General features: G+C 34.7%; 1 protein-coding gene across 5 annotated transcripts in view; it reads left to right on the forward strand.

Moving 5' to 3' along the window:
- CD3H18orf25 (chromosome D3 C18orf25 homolog) overlaps nucleotides 1-16,841 on the forward strand; it is an 85,297-nt gene that overhangs the window by 39,127 nt on the left and 29,329 nt on the right. The gene's annotated exons all lie outside the window — the stretch shown is intronic.

Consider the following 16,841-nt stretch of genomic DNA (forward strand, 5'->3'; position numbering starts at 1 on the left):
CTGCTTAGATTTAATACTCACTGATCAGCATTATTACTAAGTAAATCCTCCTCAGGAATAGGCACCTTGCTTTATTATATAGCCACTGTACTCGAGCTTATGGTGTCTGAAATAACACGTTCTATCTTCCGTTAAAGTTTTCTAATAACTGTTCCTCCAAAAACCGTAGTTTTAGGCGTTTCCCTCCAGTTCAGCGCATGATAAGATAGTTATCCTTGTGGCACATTTTTCTATTCTAAGTTGTCACTTGCATTGAAAAGAATGCTTTTTGCAGAATTCCCCCCTTTATCCCCCAAGCTTTAAGAAGTTTGTCAGAAATCTGTTTATTCTAGCTCTTATTGGTGTAAGCGTCTGTAATTTATTACATGTTTGACATACCTGCTTTCTCCATATTACCATATTTGGTACTGTGTACTACAAAGGCAGTCTTGAGAGTTCAAGGTGGAAGAAAGACGAAGTCTGAGCGGTTCTTAATTGGCGAATTCTCATTATTGAAGAGACTCATGATTAGGAACATTTTATAAACTACATGGCATTTAATAGATAATGACAGCATTGTTTATTGCTACATTAAAGAGGGGGAGGTTTTGGTTTTTAAAATTTTATGGGTGATTGTTTTTTCCTCCTAGTTTTCTGGAATGTTTGTTTCTACACATGAAGACAGCATATTGCTGATAATACAAAGAATATTTCAAGAAAAATCATATTGGTTAATTAAACCTATAGCCAACCAAACTTCTATAAACTCAGTAACAATGATTTTATAGGTGTTCATCTCATAATAAAAGTCTCATCCTTATAGTACATTAAATATGAGTTTTTAACAATTAGAAATGCTTACTGTTTTAATATCTGTTGAATTCCTTTGGTAGTTCTCTGTGTTAAAATTGCTGGGGAGGGGATTTAATTGAAGTTCATCAGTTGAAAGCATGAGAGAGCAGATTTTGGGGTGGTTCTCCAGCAGGTTCTAGGTATATTTCAGTTTTACATTTAATAATGTGTTTAAGAAAGCTTGATTAACACCTGTAAAATTGTTTATTCCTGCATTCTCATGTCCTGTGTTCTAATCTATTAATTAAGATCATAATGAATCTTCAATACAGTGCTTAATTTCACTCACCGAACAGAGTTTTAGGTACCACACCAATATTTTACCTCCTTATGGAAAGAGAAAAGAAGGCAGGTGAACAGAATTCTCTTTGACAATAGATCCAGTTATGGAAGTGGAATGAGAAATGTCTTTATGGGCACTCCCCCTGTTTGGCTTATGTAGATTAGGTATGCTTTGTGTATATTATCCAAACTTCCTTGGTAATTGACTACTTTCACCAGTGTGTAAAACTTTAAAACACCAGTCTGTTTCTTGTCTATTCTGAAGTGTATGCAAACCAAAACACCAAAGTAAATTATCTGAATCTATGATTTAATTTCTTTTGCTTACACCACTTAGTAAGTTTGTGGCTTTTGAAAGTTTGTGGAATTTTCTAAGGTAATCCCGGAGAATCAAATGGTAGGTAAGGTGCTGGGCCACTGTATATGACTGCCTACACTGCACACCACATGTTTCAGGAGGTACTGTTCATATACGTGGGTATGCAAAGCGCAAAAGAGGGAACAGCCTAAGTTTAAATATTAGGAAGTTCATTTCAACTGTCTATATTGCTACCCCTAAAAAATTGTGACAGTGTGCATTTGTAATGTAATAATAATGTACCCCTCAATTTCCTGAGTCACATTATGACTTCAGGAAGGGGATATACTCAACCTTATAGCTAGGGCAGTTGTTGAAGAGTTATATAAATTATAAAGATAGAATAAATTATGAACTGACTTGAGGGCAGCAACATGGACATTCAGGTGAACTTAAACTGGATGTACCTGATGGAATCTCTTAGATTTTGAAATTTGAATAAGCTGTTTACACAGAATGAAAATCCGGAGGAAAAGTAGAAACTGAGATTCTTGTTATACTTTTTCATCAAGGCACAACTGATTTAGTAATTCAGAAAATGCTTCATTTATAAGCTTTGTTAGCAGCATAAATATTGAAGGAATTATGCTAAATGTTCTCTTATGCCAAATAATTTACAATTAATGCATTTTCTTTTAAAGAGTGAAGATAACGATGCAGACTTGTACAGTGTCTGATCATGCTTAGTAATTGAGTTTGATATTTGGAAACAGAGGTTTATGAGGATTTTTGGTTTTTAGTTAACTGACAGGCAGCGTAGCATCCACACTAAGTCATTCTCTCCTTGAAGTCTTTGAGAACATATTGCTGTTTTTTTTTCTTTTTTTTTTTTAATTTTTTTTTTTTTAACATTTATTTATTTTTGAGACAGAGCATGAACGGGGGAGGGTCAGAGAGAGAGGGAGACACAGAATCTGAAACAGGCTCCAGGCTCTGAGCAGTCAGCACAGAGCCCGACGCGGGGCTTGAACTCACGGACCGCAAGATCATGACCTAAGCCGAAGTCGGACGCTTAACCGACTGAGCCACCCAGGCGCCCCCATATTGCTGTTTTAAGAATCTGTTTGTAGATACCATATCAAGATAATTCGGGCAGTTCTTGCATGTGAGGAACTTAGAGATGAGCAAAAATAGAGTATTTGTAGTGAATATGAATGTGAAAATGCTTCATGGTAGCCTTGAGTATTTGAGGCTTTTAATCAAATGTCTCATTTATCTTTATAGATGACCTTTTTGTACTCTTGATCACTCTTTGCAGTTTTATGGTGAGAGCATTATTTCTTCTGGTGATGGGGGAAGGGGATGGGACAGAATGTCACTTCTCTGTAAAATCACTCTAAGTTGAGACTAGTTCTGTAAAGTATGCTCTTGCAGGGAATTTTGATTTTAGTGAATATGAATAATGGACATCAGACTTCATTAAGTTCAAGAAATTAGTTCTCTGAACAGACTAACTTGTGTCCATCAGTGTACGTGGACAGCAAGGAAAAGTTTTTCTAGTAACTTATTTTTGATAAATATTTAGCATAGACTAAACCTCAGGGTGGCTTCATCTTGTCTTGGCTATAATGATCTGCTTTTGTGTGGTTTAATAGTCTACCATATAAATGCCTTTTCAGACTGAGGTACCAAAATAGTATCTGCCTTCGTAGGTAAGGGTCAGTTGTCTTGGCAGGTTTGCATTTAGAAAATCTAATTGATCTATTTTGGAGAATGTCGGGGGAGGAGGAGGGCTGTTGAGGACAACTGGCTAAGATCACCTGAATTCTCAGTCCATGTGGCCAGGCTCAGCCCCAGTGAAGCCAGGATCTCAGTACCCCTTACTCACCATACACATTTATGCACTGAAATGCATCATGATACACTATCATCTTAGCTCACAGTTTTTCTGAGGTAAAGACTTAGACTTAGGCTTGATCAATTAACTCATGCTTGGAAATGAAAAAGAATTTTTTTTTTTAAGTAGTAAATGCCTTGTAGAAAATTTTGAAAATAGAAAAAATGTGAAGTAGAAGATTAAAGTCACAATTCTACTTTTGTTAACATTTGAGTATGTTGCCTTCCCATAATATGTAACAAAACTATCACAATATGTATATGTCCATCTTCCTTTCTCTCTTAAAGTTGGGTTTTGAACTTTTTAACAAAATATAATATTCTCCCTACAATGTATGGATTTTGAATTATTTAGCTAACCATAAAATAAATTCCCCAGTATTGGTCCTTTGGGCTGTTTTTATTTTGCTATTAGGGAAGGGTATGAATACTTAAAGGCTCTTGACACATAATTGCCAAACTGCTTTTTAAAATATATTGTTTATTGCGTTCAGGAGTTTGTGTATTCGTTGCATTATATTCTTTCTGTTGAATATATTGCTGATTTGATGGAAGAATTGTATCTTAGTGTTAATTTGCATTTCTTTGATCACTAGTGAGGCTGAAAAATTCTGTTTGGTCATTTGTTATTTCAGCAGACGTTCTGTTCATGTTCTTTGCACCTTTTCCTCCTGCCACATTTGTTTTTCTTGTTGATTTGTGAGGGTTCTTAGCCTATTGGGGATTGAATTACTTGGAAAATTGTTTATATTGATTTAAGCATTGGGAATTCACGGAGATGACCCCAAACCCACATAAGCAGTCCCATAACCTTTTTCCTAGATTGCATATTAAGTGGGTAAAAGCCCCACTTTCCCATTTTAAGCCTCTTGTAATCTTACTGTATTTTGGTAGCTATTTTGGACACTCAGTAAATACACTGATAACAAAATACCGAGATGTAGCAATCAGGTGAAAACTGCCTATTTTCAGCTTAGTAAATGCAATCAGTGCAGGTAAAATCCATGCAGTTTTCAACCTAACAATATGTTAGACTCACTTGGGAGCATTTAAAACTAATGATGCCCAGGCCCCACTCCAGACCAATTAAATCAGAATCTCTGGGTCTTACCCAAGGCATCAGCATTTTTTCCCAGCTTTTTTGAGATACAGTTGACATACAACATCATGTAAGTTTAAGATGTAGAATGTGATGCTTTGGTGTATGTATAAATTGCAAAATAATTAGTACAGTAAGCTTAGTTAACACTTCTGTTATTTCACGTAGTTATAATATGTATGTTGAGAACTTTTAAGATCTGCTGTCTTAGCAACTTTCAAATATACAATACAGCATTGTTAACTGTGGTCACCATGCTGTACTTTACATCCTCAGAATTTATTCATCTTCTAATTGGAAGTTTATACCCTTTGATCACCTTCACCCATCTCCCTATTCAGCCACAATCTACTTCATGAGTTTGGTTATTTTGGATTTTATGTATATATGTGATAGCACATTAAAAAAAATTTTTTTTTAATGTTTATTTTCTTTTGAGAGAGAGAGAGAGAGAGAGCACATGAGCGAGGGAGACACAGAATCTAAAGCAGGTTCCAGGCTCCGAGCTGTCAGCACAGAGCCTGATGCAGGGCTTGAACTCATGAACCCTGAGATCATGCCCTGAGCCAAAGTCAGACACTTAACTGACTGAACCACTCAGGTGCCCTGCATTTTTTTTTTTTTTTTTTTTTTTAAATTTGAGCACACGAGCGAGCAAGCACTGGGGAGAGGGGCAGAGGGAGAGAGAGAAAAAGACTCCTAAGCAGGCTCCATGCTCAGAATGGAGCCCGACATGGGGGTCGATCCCACAATCCTGGGATCCTGACCTGAGCTGAAATCAAGAGTTGGATGCTCAACCGACTGAGCCACCCAGGTGCCCTGAGATCTTGCATTTTTAAAGCTCCCTAGATGATTACAGTGAACAGCCAGGGCTGAGAGCTACTCAGTTAAGTGGTGATGTTAAGTCTCCTACATAGTTAAAAGTCATTGTGAAACTGGTTATCTGTCTCAATTGAGTTGCGTTATTGTTAATGGGTATCAAGTTCTGAACAGTGGACTCTAGTTTTTAAAAATCCTATTAGTTATAAAATCTATAGCACAGTTCTGTATTAATTTAACAAGTATAAGCACTTTTTTCTTTTATTCCATTTAAGTGATTGTTTTAAAAGCATGCATTGTTTCTCGGTACAGTGTTTGGATAATGTGATCTTAAATTTGGCAGCTTTGAAGTCTTACTGGTGGGTATCCTTTGGTAATCTCATGTTAAAGCACTAAGGTATTATTTTCCACCTGCTTTTCCTAACTCCTTAAAGTTGAGTGCCTATATTAACTTTGTATATGCAAAAGCATAAGCTTTGCTTTCAGTAAGTCTTTTTCTCAAAATAGGATATATCTTAGTATTAATAAAAGGACATACGTGTGTTTAAAGTTATAATATGGTCCCTGTTTTTTTTTAAATAGACTTTATTTTTTAGAGCAGTTTTAGGTTGACAGTAAAACTAAGAAGGTACAGAGATTTACCCTATATTCCCTGCCCCCACATACGTACAGACTCCTCCTTTTCAGCATCCCCTGCCAGAGGTAGTGATGAACCTACATTGACATCATTATCACTTAGAGTCCATAGTTACATCAGGGTTCACTCTTGGTGTTGTACATTCTGTGGGTCTTGACAAATGTATAATTAATTGGTCCTTGATTTTAAGACTTTAAAATGTCTTATTTACCAGTGTTTATTGCTGATAGTCATCTCTACAAGGCCACAACTTATGTCACTGTCCCTAGCATAAGCAATCTTACACCATGTTCTGAATTTAGCTTTTAAATACCCATTTTTCAGTGTTTGTTGAAAACTAAGTGCCAGAATCTGAAACAGATCCAAGTAGCCATCTTAATTTCCTGTCCTATATATTTAAACTCCCCCAGCATTTATAATGGATAAACTGCTTAAAGAAAGTTTCATATTCTTTAAATTCCAGTTAGGGGCACCTGGGTGGCTTGGTCAGTTAAGCGTCTGACTTCGGCTCAGGTCATGATCTCACGGTCTGTGAGTTCGAGCCCTGCGTCGGGCTCTGTGCTGACCGCTCAGAGCCTGGAGCCTGTTTCAGATTCTGTGTCTCCCTCTCTCTCTGCCCCTCCCCTGTTCATGCTCTGTCTCTCTCTGTCTCAAAAATAAACGTTTAAAAAAAAATTAAATAAATTCCATTTAGTGTTTCCATAAGCCAAATACAAATTTTGGGGAAAGGTATGTTCCTCTTGAGGATGTTTTTGTGTAAACAAGATTTTTTTAAAACGTGAGGACAAGGGATGGAGTAGTCAGGGGAAAAGGAATAATATGAACTTAGAGAATAATAAACTACATGAGGTTTTTATTTGCTAAGTATGGGCCAGAAATTTTCCCATAGCCTTTTAGGCATTGTGAAGAGGTGGCAAAGCTGATTAAATAGTTCTCATTTTCTAGGAGAAACACTGCTATTCTTGATACTGAGACCTGGGAAATTTTTCTTTTGCATCTTCATAAAAAGCCACTATGACATAAAGTGAACCATATTTTCAGAAACACCCTGGAGTAAATACTATAGAGCATTTCATAGGGCTGTTCTTTGTAAGACTTCTTGCTATAAGTAGATGGTATAAGGCCAAGGTTGATTGATTCCATCATTCATTTATTCAGCAAATATATGAGCACCTGCTTTGCAGCATGTGAGTGCAGTAGTGAATGAAAAGTCTCTGCTCTCATGAAACTTCATCTTTTTTGAGCAGACAGATAATAAGTGAATTCATCATATGCTGTCAGAATATACACTACAAATAATAAAGCAGGATATAAGAGTTAAAGATTGACTAGGAATGGGGTCAAAAAGCTATTTTAGATAGTACAGTAGTCACGAGTGGTCTGAAGAGGTAACATTTTTATTTTTTATTTACTTATTTTTTGAAGAGGTAACATTTTTAGTAGCTCCCTAAAGAAATGAAGAGTTCAGCATAATTAGTTTTAATTTTTTTTTTTTAAGGTTTATTCATTTTTCAGAGACAGAGTGTGAGGGGGGAAGGGGAGAGAGAGAGACACACACAGAATCCGAAGCAGGCTTCAGGCTCTGAGCTGTCAGCACAGAACTTGACGTGGGGCTGGAACTCATGGACTGTGAGATCATGACCTGAGCCGAAGTCAGATGCCCGACCAACTGAGCCACCCGGGCGCCCCATCAGCATAATTAGTTTTATTGGGAACCCAAATTCTATGGGATCCAGTCCAGACCAAAGATAACCTTACTTAGTTCAAGGATAAAACTATGTAAAACTGCATATCCTAAACTGGAATACCATGAAATGACTTCTTACTGGATATTAATAGCTGTAGACTCTTCACACATTTGGAAAAGTGCTGGACCATGTGGAAACAGGTTTCTTTACTGCAGTACAACTCAGAGACATTAATGTGTTTTTAAGAGGGGGAGGATATGATTTGTAGCATATCCTAAACTTAAACACAGAACCTTTTTTTTGTTGTTGTTTTGTTTTTTAAAGGCATAAATTTAGCACCTTGCATAGACCAGGGTTTGTAACAAAGCTGACCCAGAGGTATATACATGGATTGTGTATATCCTTTGCATGGTTTTCTATAAGGAATATTTTTTAACATCATGTAGGAACATTTGATAAGAATCAGTCAGTTGAGAATTAATTGTATACTGATTTATTAGGGGTCAGCTGTGAAAATAGCTTTCAGAATTTTGAAGTCTAGACCGTGCAAATACTCAAGGATACAGTGGTTCTCAACTGAGGTTGTACACAATAAAATCACATGGAGAGCTTAAAACAAAATAAAACAAACCTTCAATGCCTGGGAGCCCTAGGTTTTGGTATTTGTTAAACCACTACAGGTTTTTATGTGCAGCAAAGGTTGAAAACCACTGTTACAGATTAATGATTAGTTGTATAGTAACAGAATACAAGTTTTACTGGGCAAATAATATTGAAGCTGTGAAAAATGGTAGTGTTACTTAATTTTTCTCAGAATTACTTTAGTTAACTTAAGTGCTGCTTATCAGTGCTTTTATGGCTCTTCTTAGTAATGCTCAAGTCATTTTCCTGAATAAGCTTGTCTTAATAAAAATACATTTTCTGAATTAATGATGTTTTATCAAATGGCCTCAATGTCTTTAAAGCTGACTTCAGTCATAATGGGGGAACTGAAGGAGCGCCCAGGGAAATTCCAGGATTATTTGACAGGGATGCTGTGTATGATAGGAATTGCATAGGCAGCGTCCTAGAAGAGACCATGGGCTGTTTTTCCAAGATGCAGAGGCAGACAGAGGAGAAATTTTGCGTGTGGATGGAAGAGCTAACTCACCTTGACACTGGTGAAGAGAACAAGCAGCTGTCGAACCCAGGGAACTTAAAATGCAACTAGTCATCCAAAGAATTACCCTTCTCACCCAGTCTGGGGCATGCAGATGCCTGATTTCCAAGAACTATCACAGCAGCCCTTTGGTTCTTGTGCAACTTGTTGAAATGCTGACAGTACAGTAGAATTCCCAAAGACATAACATTTTCCAGTTAACTTGACCAAAAATGGGAATATTACAGAACAAGCTTTGAATCTATCACAGAAATCAATTGTGTTAACTATCTGCTTTTTGGATTGTGTAAGAAGGAATATGCTTTTGGCTATTGTAAGTTTCTTTTGATGGTGTTTTAAAAAGTACAATAGTAAACAGTTCCTTTTAAAAAAAATAGATATTCAAAACAGCAGAGTTGGATAATTTTAGCTTGTGTTTCATTACATATGGTTGGAACATAGAACCACATTTATACGATAATAGGAGTGATCCTCATCTTTATGCTTTTTTCATGCCAAAAACATAAATAAGATATAAGATAGGGAATGTTAGTGAATCCAGATAGGTAAGTAGTGAATTCTTTGAGAATCTCTTAACATTTATTCTCCCCAAACATTGACTCTCTTCTGATTCCAAAGGAGGGAATCATGTAATTAATCCCACTCTGAAGATCATAAATGATGAATGCACTGCATGAACATTTTTATGTCATTCTTCCGTATGTCATTTAATGAATGCATTTGTTGCTAGTCTTTAATGAATTACAACTTTCAGTAACATTTGTATGTAGGAAGAATGAATTAATTTTTGAGGATATATATACTCTGTACCTACTATGCAAGATATTGTAGAGAAAGCAGATAAGAACAGAGTTTGATTGCTTGCATGAGGACTTTTCATTGCTACATAGATGAATTTTTATCTTGAGCATTAACTTAAAGCTCACTGCCTGAGGCAGTAAACCTGACAGACATCATTCAGTGAAATTGTCTGGTACCTTGATGTAAAGAGTACCTCTAGAGGAAATAGATGAAATGGTCACTCTGTTAAGCGTATGTATTAAATGGGTTTTTAAGTTACTGGTGACTAACTGTATTAGCTAATGTACTACCAATTTAATTTTGTTTTTAATCCCCAGACTGAAAATAAATGGCCCTTTGGCATGTTAAAGGGCCCACAGAGTATGTCAAAGGGGAGAAAATATCACAGGATTGAAAGTCTTGCAGTATGATAGCTGTTTTTATGTGTGGCCTGAGATTGGGAAATACTGGTATTTTATGTTTTCTGGGTTGGTGAGAAGCCACTAAATTAGGGTGAAATTTTTTAGTAGGAATATGTAACTTTGCTAATACTGTTTTTGTTTCAAATTTTGCTTTCTGCTGGATTTGCTTACAATAAAAATTTATTGGTTTTTCCCTTCAAATTTATAATTTCATAACTTCTCAATATGAAACAGATTAATTATTTTAATACTTAATGAAGTTGCAACGTTGGAAAAACTAATTCTGTTTTGTAAGAGGAAGGATAGGTGGTTTATATAACAATGAAGACCTTTATTTTAATAATTTATCAGGAACTTTACTCAGAAAATGGTCAGTATTTTAAGAATTTATCAGTAACTTAGAAAATTATTAGTATATTTTCTATTTAGTTCTTTATCCAAATATTTGTAATTTTTAAATTAACTGTAATAGACCGAGCCAACTTTTTTTTCCTTTTCTAGTTTTGAATTGAAAAATAAACTGTGTGATTTGGTTTTTTCGTTTTAGAACCTGATGGGTAAGAATTGGGAGTTAACTTTGCGGGAGGCGTGTTAATGTTCTCAGGTTTCTTTGAAGAATGTATATAGGAATTAATGAAAAAGACTAGAAGTCTCTTAATTGTGTAATGATGGTCAGATTTCCTGAACTTGATATTTGACAAATAGGAGTAAGTTTGGAAACACCAGTGCAACTTGCAATAAATTTCTTAACATCAGCTAAGCTCTTACATAACATTAGTATGATTTTTCAACATAAACTATGATAGGAGTTAATTATAACTGATGTATTTTTCTCTGAAATGATAATACAACATTTGTAAATTACTTCAGCTAGTATTATCTTTAGATTAAGTTTTATATCAACAGGAAGAACATTGTTTTGGGATGACTGACTAGATTTTAACTAATCTGCGGTAATTATTTGAATTTGAGATATTTTCAGGGAAGTTCTGTCTTCAGTTTCTTCCTGAGATCACTGATTTTACTAGACATGGAGTTTTAGGCATAAAAAATGTCAATATAGGGGTGCCTGGCTGGCTCAGTTGGTAGAGCACGTGACTCTTGATCTCAGAGCTATGAGTTCAAACCCCCCATTGGGCATGGAACCTACTTAAAAAAATAAATTTAAAAAGTTAATTTCAGCATGTTAACATGACTACTTTTTGATGCATGTATAAACTGTTTCAAGTACTTAGCAGGTTTCTTTTTTGCTTCATGATTTAATATTTGATATATTAAGGATGTACTGATGCTTTTTATTTTTAAAATAGAAAATAATTCATCTTTTAAGAACACAAATTATTCCTAGTATTGACCGAATATATTCTAGTTTTTGTTATTAGATAATTGAGCAAAAAGTCTATAGATATACTTTTTGCCTTTAAGAGAAAAATGAAAAAGTTTTAGCGGACTAGAACTATCAAACATAGGTTTTATTTGTTTATTTTGTGTGGGAGGAGGGCCAGAGAGAGGAAGGAGACAGAGAATCCCAAGCAGGCTCCACACGCTGACACAGGGCTCAAACCCAGGAACCGCAAGATCATGACCTGAGCCGAACTCGAGTCAGACACTTAACCAACTGATCCACCCAGGCGCTCCTCAAACATAGGTTATAATATTGATATTCTAGGTAAGAATGATATTTAGGATATTTGAGAAGGTGTTAAACATTAATAATTTGGGACACCTTTCTACATAATTTTGGGTAAAGAAGTGGAAAGAGGTTTTGGTAGAAAAAGGAAACCAGGATGTATTGATTTAATTCGTAGAATATGTTTCAAATATTAAAACTTATTCTAAAGTAAAATCTGAAATTTTGTGGTTTGGAGTGCTTAACCTTAATAATTTTGAAGCAGAAACATACCTACAAATTTTATCCTGATTTTTAGTTTCTCACAGTGCCTTGAAAATTAAAATGTGAGCTGTTATAGGAAATATTATTTTGAAAAACAGTAAGTTTTTATGAGTTGTGCATTAAATGGTGACACCTTGTCCAGATTGCACAATTTAAAAATTCCTCTTTCAAAAAATGTTGTTTCTGTATTATATATATTTACAGAAATATCCAGTATTGAACTTTTAAAACATAACTGCTGTTTTGGATTATTGAATTCTCCTTCAGTGAGGCAAAGCCTGTATCCCTAAGATTATACCCCCTCATCTGTGGGGGTTATGTTTCAAGACCCCAGTGGATGCGTGAAACCACAGATAGTACCGAACCCTATAAAATAGTTTGTTTTTTCGTATACAAACATATGTATGATAAGGTTTAATCTATAAATTAGGCACAGTAAGAGATGAGCAACAATAATAAAATACAACAATTATAACAATATATCGTAATAAAAATTATGCGAATGCGGTCTCAAAATATTGTACTGCACTTACCCTTTTTGTGATGATGTGAGGTGATAAAATGCGTATGTGAGGAGAAGTAGTGAGGTGAATGATACAGGCACTGTGATGTAGTGTTAGGCTACTTTTGACCTTCTGACCGTTTGTCAGGAGGAAGATCATCTGTTTCCGGACCATTGTTGACTGATGGTAACTGAAATCATGGCAGTGAAACCGTGGTTAAAGGGAGACTGTTGTACGTTTAAGTACTAAAACGAAGAAGTGGGAATCACTTATGGATTATGTGGTGGCATTTTTATGTACGTGTATGTATTGTTTGAGAAGTGCCTAGTGGTCTTCCCTAATTTGTTTCTTTTGAATTCCTTTAATTTTCCTAGAATTTTAAGAAGGTTAAGGAATGTATCCTGTTTGGACCTCTTTGTAGTATATAAAGGGCTAATGCTGGAAGAAACTTCTTTCAACCTAAAACATTAATCTAGATGTCGTTGAAATACTTTTTATTTAAGAATAAAATCCCATTTCTCTAATATGTACACATGAAATTAGGTGATGATATTTAAAAGGGGGCATTATCCCCTCATTAAAGATAAATGTGTTTTCTGATAATCTGTCTACAGACTACTTTCTGCCTGGTTTGTACTAACTCAGTGTTTAGGATATTAGATTTTTAATAATTTTAAGAGTATTTAACCAGATTAGAACGATCTGGTTATTTGAGCCATTTGTTAGATGATAACTGTCTTACTTGTATTGATGCATATTTTGTGCGCATCATTAAAAATGAGTGTAATAAAAGCCCAAATAAAATTTCAATTTAGAACACAACACAATGAAAATCTTAAGATTTAATATCTTGTATAAAGTGTTTTTTTTTTTTGTTTTTTTTTTTTAACTTAGAATAAAGGATTCTATCATTTTGGGGCTCCAAGAGAAAAAAACCTTTTTTCTTGTTACCAAGTCAGAGGATTGAGCCTTATCTCAAGGGGTCTGGTCTGTGTGTGTGTGTCTGCACGTGTGCACATATGCCCACTTCTGAAATAACTAATTTTTGTGTTTTTTTTATTGTTACATTTGACAAGTTGTTGGAGACAGATAACAATGGAATAGTCTACAGGGATTTTTATTAATATAATATCCATTCATGTATGTAAGAGTTGCCCACATATAAACCTAGTTGGGGTGATAAAATTGGAGAAAAAAGTTACTTTATGGATTTTGTTTTTGTCATGTAAAGGTTTTTGACCTCTTGTTTATTTCACTAGCAGACTGAGTAAAAGAATAATTTTGCTTCATTGCTTTTGTCATTCTACAGTGTTATGTAGATTTAACAGCAGAGACCCAGGTCTCTGAGTCTAGGTATATCTCAATTTACATAAGATTTATTACTTAAAATTTGTGTGCAAGTCAGAATATTAGAAATGAAATAATTTTAAACGATTAAATCTGCTTGTTAATGGAAGAAATGCTGTAGCGAATCCTTTTGTTGAGCAAATAAAGCACCCAAATTGATATCACTGATAATTTTCATTTTTAATATATAGCTGAATTTGCCTAATGATATAGCTACATGAAAGTTGTAGGTAAGATGGTGAACAGGCTTCTTCCTGTCATCATTTGTTTAGAATAACAGATTATTGGCAAGCTGTCTCGTAGAAGGTGACCTTTTAAAGTAATTGTACCTGTTACATTTTGTTTAGCTTATATTTATTTCCCTCTCTCCAGTTTGAATTATTTAAATGATACAGTGAGAGTACAGTGAAAGAGATTTTGTGGAATGCCACATGTTAGAAAATACAGCATCAAAACAATTTGAGCAAATTTATTAAACTTAAAATTTTTTTACTATGAAAATTGTTCAGTAAAAATTGTTCTTGAAGAAAAATTCTTCTCAAAATCCTCTCCATAAATGACATCTATGTCCTTAATCAGTGTACAGATAAGAAATTTGTTTTTTTAATTTGTCCAGAACAGTTGTATGATACATGGATTGTACACAACGTGAATAACTTCGGAGTTTCTACACTTTTCTTTTTTTTTTTTTATTTCTGTTTTTAATTTCTCTGAATTTTAGGAAGGTTGGTGGGGATTGAAAACAAACTATTATTACTGGCATTGAGTAGATCTTACATTAAATTTACTACAGCATAAAATAGAAGACATCCTAAAAAATGAAGGAGTAATAATCTATGAGGAAGTGTATTCTTTGGTAATAAACTCTTACAACTTTGAGATTTGGAAAGAATGTTATTAAATAACTGATTTTTATTTTATTGCACTTTCTTTATATATTTTACCTAACTGCATTTGAAGTGTAACAATTAATCTAGATAAATAAAAGTTTCAAAAAAGAAGTGTTTCTTGTTACTGTATTGAGGATAGCATTGGTTGTTATATTAGTGATTGTCTACCAGTTAATTCACATTAGGTGTTTGGGAGTCAAGAAACCTGCTTTTCCATTATGCAATATTAGTTTGTGGTCAGAATAATTAATAGATTTTACATGATGTTTTTGAGATGATTTTCAGGTTTTTTTGTAATTGCTATATTGAAAAAGGTAATAATACCAGTGTTAACATAAAAGGTTGAGATTCTTTTTCTTTACATGTTCTACTGAGTTATCCTATTAAAAATTGAGGAATATTTGGAAAATAGAGTTTAGACTACTTCAGGGAATAATCAGAAAGCTGGAATGGAGATATCTTTAACAGGGATCATAGAGATGGAGATGTGGCTAAAATCATATCTAATTTTTGTGTTCTTTGTGTACATGGTACAGATATTTCAGTTTTGTTCTCTGAATCCTCAAAGCAGTAGGTCATGAGTTTGTTTCTGAAATAGGAAGATAAATTGAAAGATGGTGACCTCTTCAGGTGCCCTGTTTTCCGAACTTTTAGGCTTTGTTGAATATCCAGATACGTGACCCAAGTTATCTTATGAATAACCTCCCAATTTTCCCAACTTTGTAGTTAGTGGTGAAATGTTAAAATGAAATTTTCTTTCTTGAGATCAACTTTCTAACTACTCTGATAATCTTGAATATTTGCTTTTACTTCATCTTTGATCCTCTCAAAAATTAACTCTTAATCAGTATCATAGGTAACTTTCCTGGGTGAACAAAATGACCTGTCATTTACTAGTATGATATAAGGACAGATGTAGTCCTTAAAACTTTATTCCCACCTTGCAAACTTTATAATGTCTAAAATTTTAATAATTGAGATGAGTAGAATGAAAAAAGTACAAAAACAGTTTTATTTTGGAAATGACATAATGCCAGGTGCCTGGCTGGCTGGCTCACTCAGTGGAGCATGCGACTCTTGATATTGAGTTCAAGCCCCACATTGGGTGTAGAGATTACTTAAAAAACAAATCAGTAAAAATTTAATTAAAAAAGTAAAAATGACTTAATGCCTAAACATAAAATTTCATTGTATATTGCATTTAATTTCCATTGAGCTCTGTTTTCTCAGACATTTTTCTTTTTACTGAAATAGCATTTGATATTATTCTGGAGAAAATAGACACACACAGATTTTGGTATTTAAAGCTGTTTTTTTTAGAGATGGCGCTTTTCTGTGTAGCTTTTTGTTTTTTTCTGGTAGATGTAATTATTTGTCTTTTTCAACAGCTGCTTTGAAAATGACTGCTTTTTATTTTTTCACATTGTTCTATGTGTGCATATATATTTTTGATAGTAATAAAAATACAGCATAAGTATTCTCAAGTATTTTTTCTCTTATATTTGCAAATACAGATTTTCACCTTGGTAAGTATTTTGGTATGGAATGAAAACGCCTTTTTTCTTGAGTAGGTTCTGCCAAAATGCAAATTTCCTCCTGCAGCTCTTCAGGTTTGTCCTTCCTCTCAATTCCTTATTCCCCCCACACTGCATTCTCTCACTTGCCCACTGCCACATATACTCTCCCTTCTTAGACCCCTTGGCTAGGTAATTCCCAAGAATGCTTCTTTCAGGTGTAGCTTTTTTGAATCTGACTATCTGGATTGAGGCCAAGTGTGATTTCCACCTTTCTCATGATGTTGTAGATAGATAATGGCCCTGGGCATAGGCCCTTTAATGACTGTGGCAGTAGAGCTTATATGGGATCATTTCGCAGTAACAAGATAGATTTTTTTCTCTCCTAGTGAGGGGTTTCAGGAGATTGGCTATACTGGGGAGGACAGAAGGAATTTTCTCTGAGCTTTGTTGTATATTACTATAGTTATAGAAATGGGAGTTGAAGGGGCAAAGTGTGTCTTGGGCCATTGCCCCACCTTTCCTTGGGCCCAAGACTTAACCAATAGAGAGAGAGAAGGAGGAGTGCGCTTCTAGGGTGTCTGAGATACTAGAGGAATTCCCATCTCTCAGATCTAATTAGACCTCATACTGGGAGACTGACACTTGTGTTAGTGGGAGGCTCTGTAGGCTAGGATGGTGCAAAATATGAAATAATCCAAAAATGATCTCTGGGTATAAAACACTTTTATATGAACACACCCAAGCTGACATTACACTTCAAACAAAAAGAAACATACAAA

The sequence above is a fragment of the Panthera tigris genome, chromosome D3 (assembly GCF_018350195.1).
Source record: "Panthera tigris isolate Pti1 chromosome D3, P.tigris_Pti1_mat1.1, whole genome shotgun sequence".
Classification (NCBI taxonomy): Eukaryota; Metazoa; Chordata; class Mammalia; order Carnivora; family Felidae; genus Panthera; species Panthera tigris.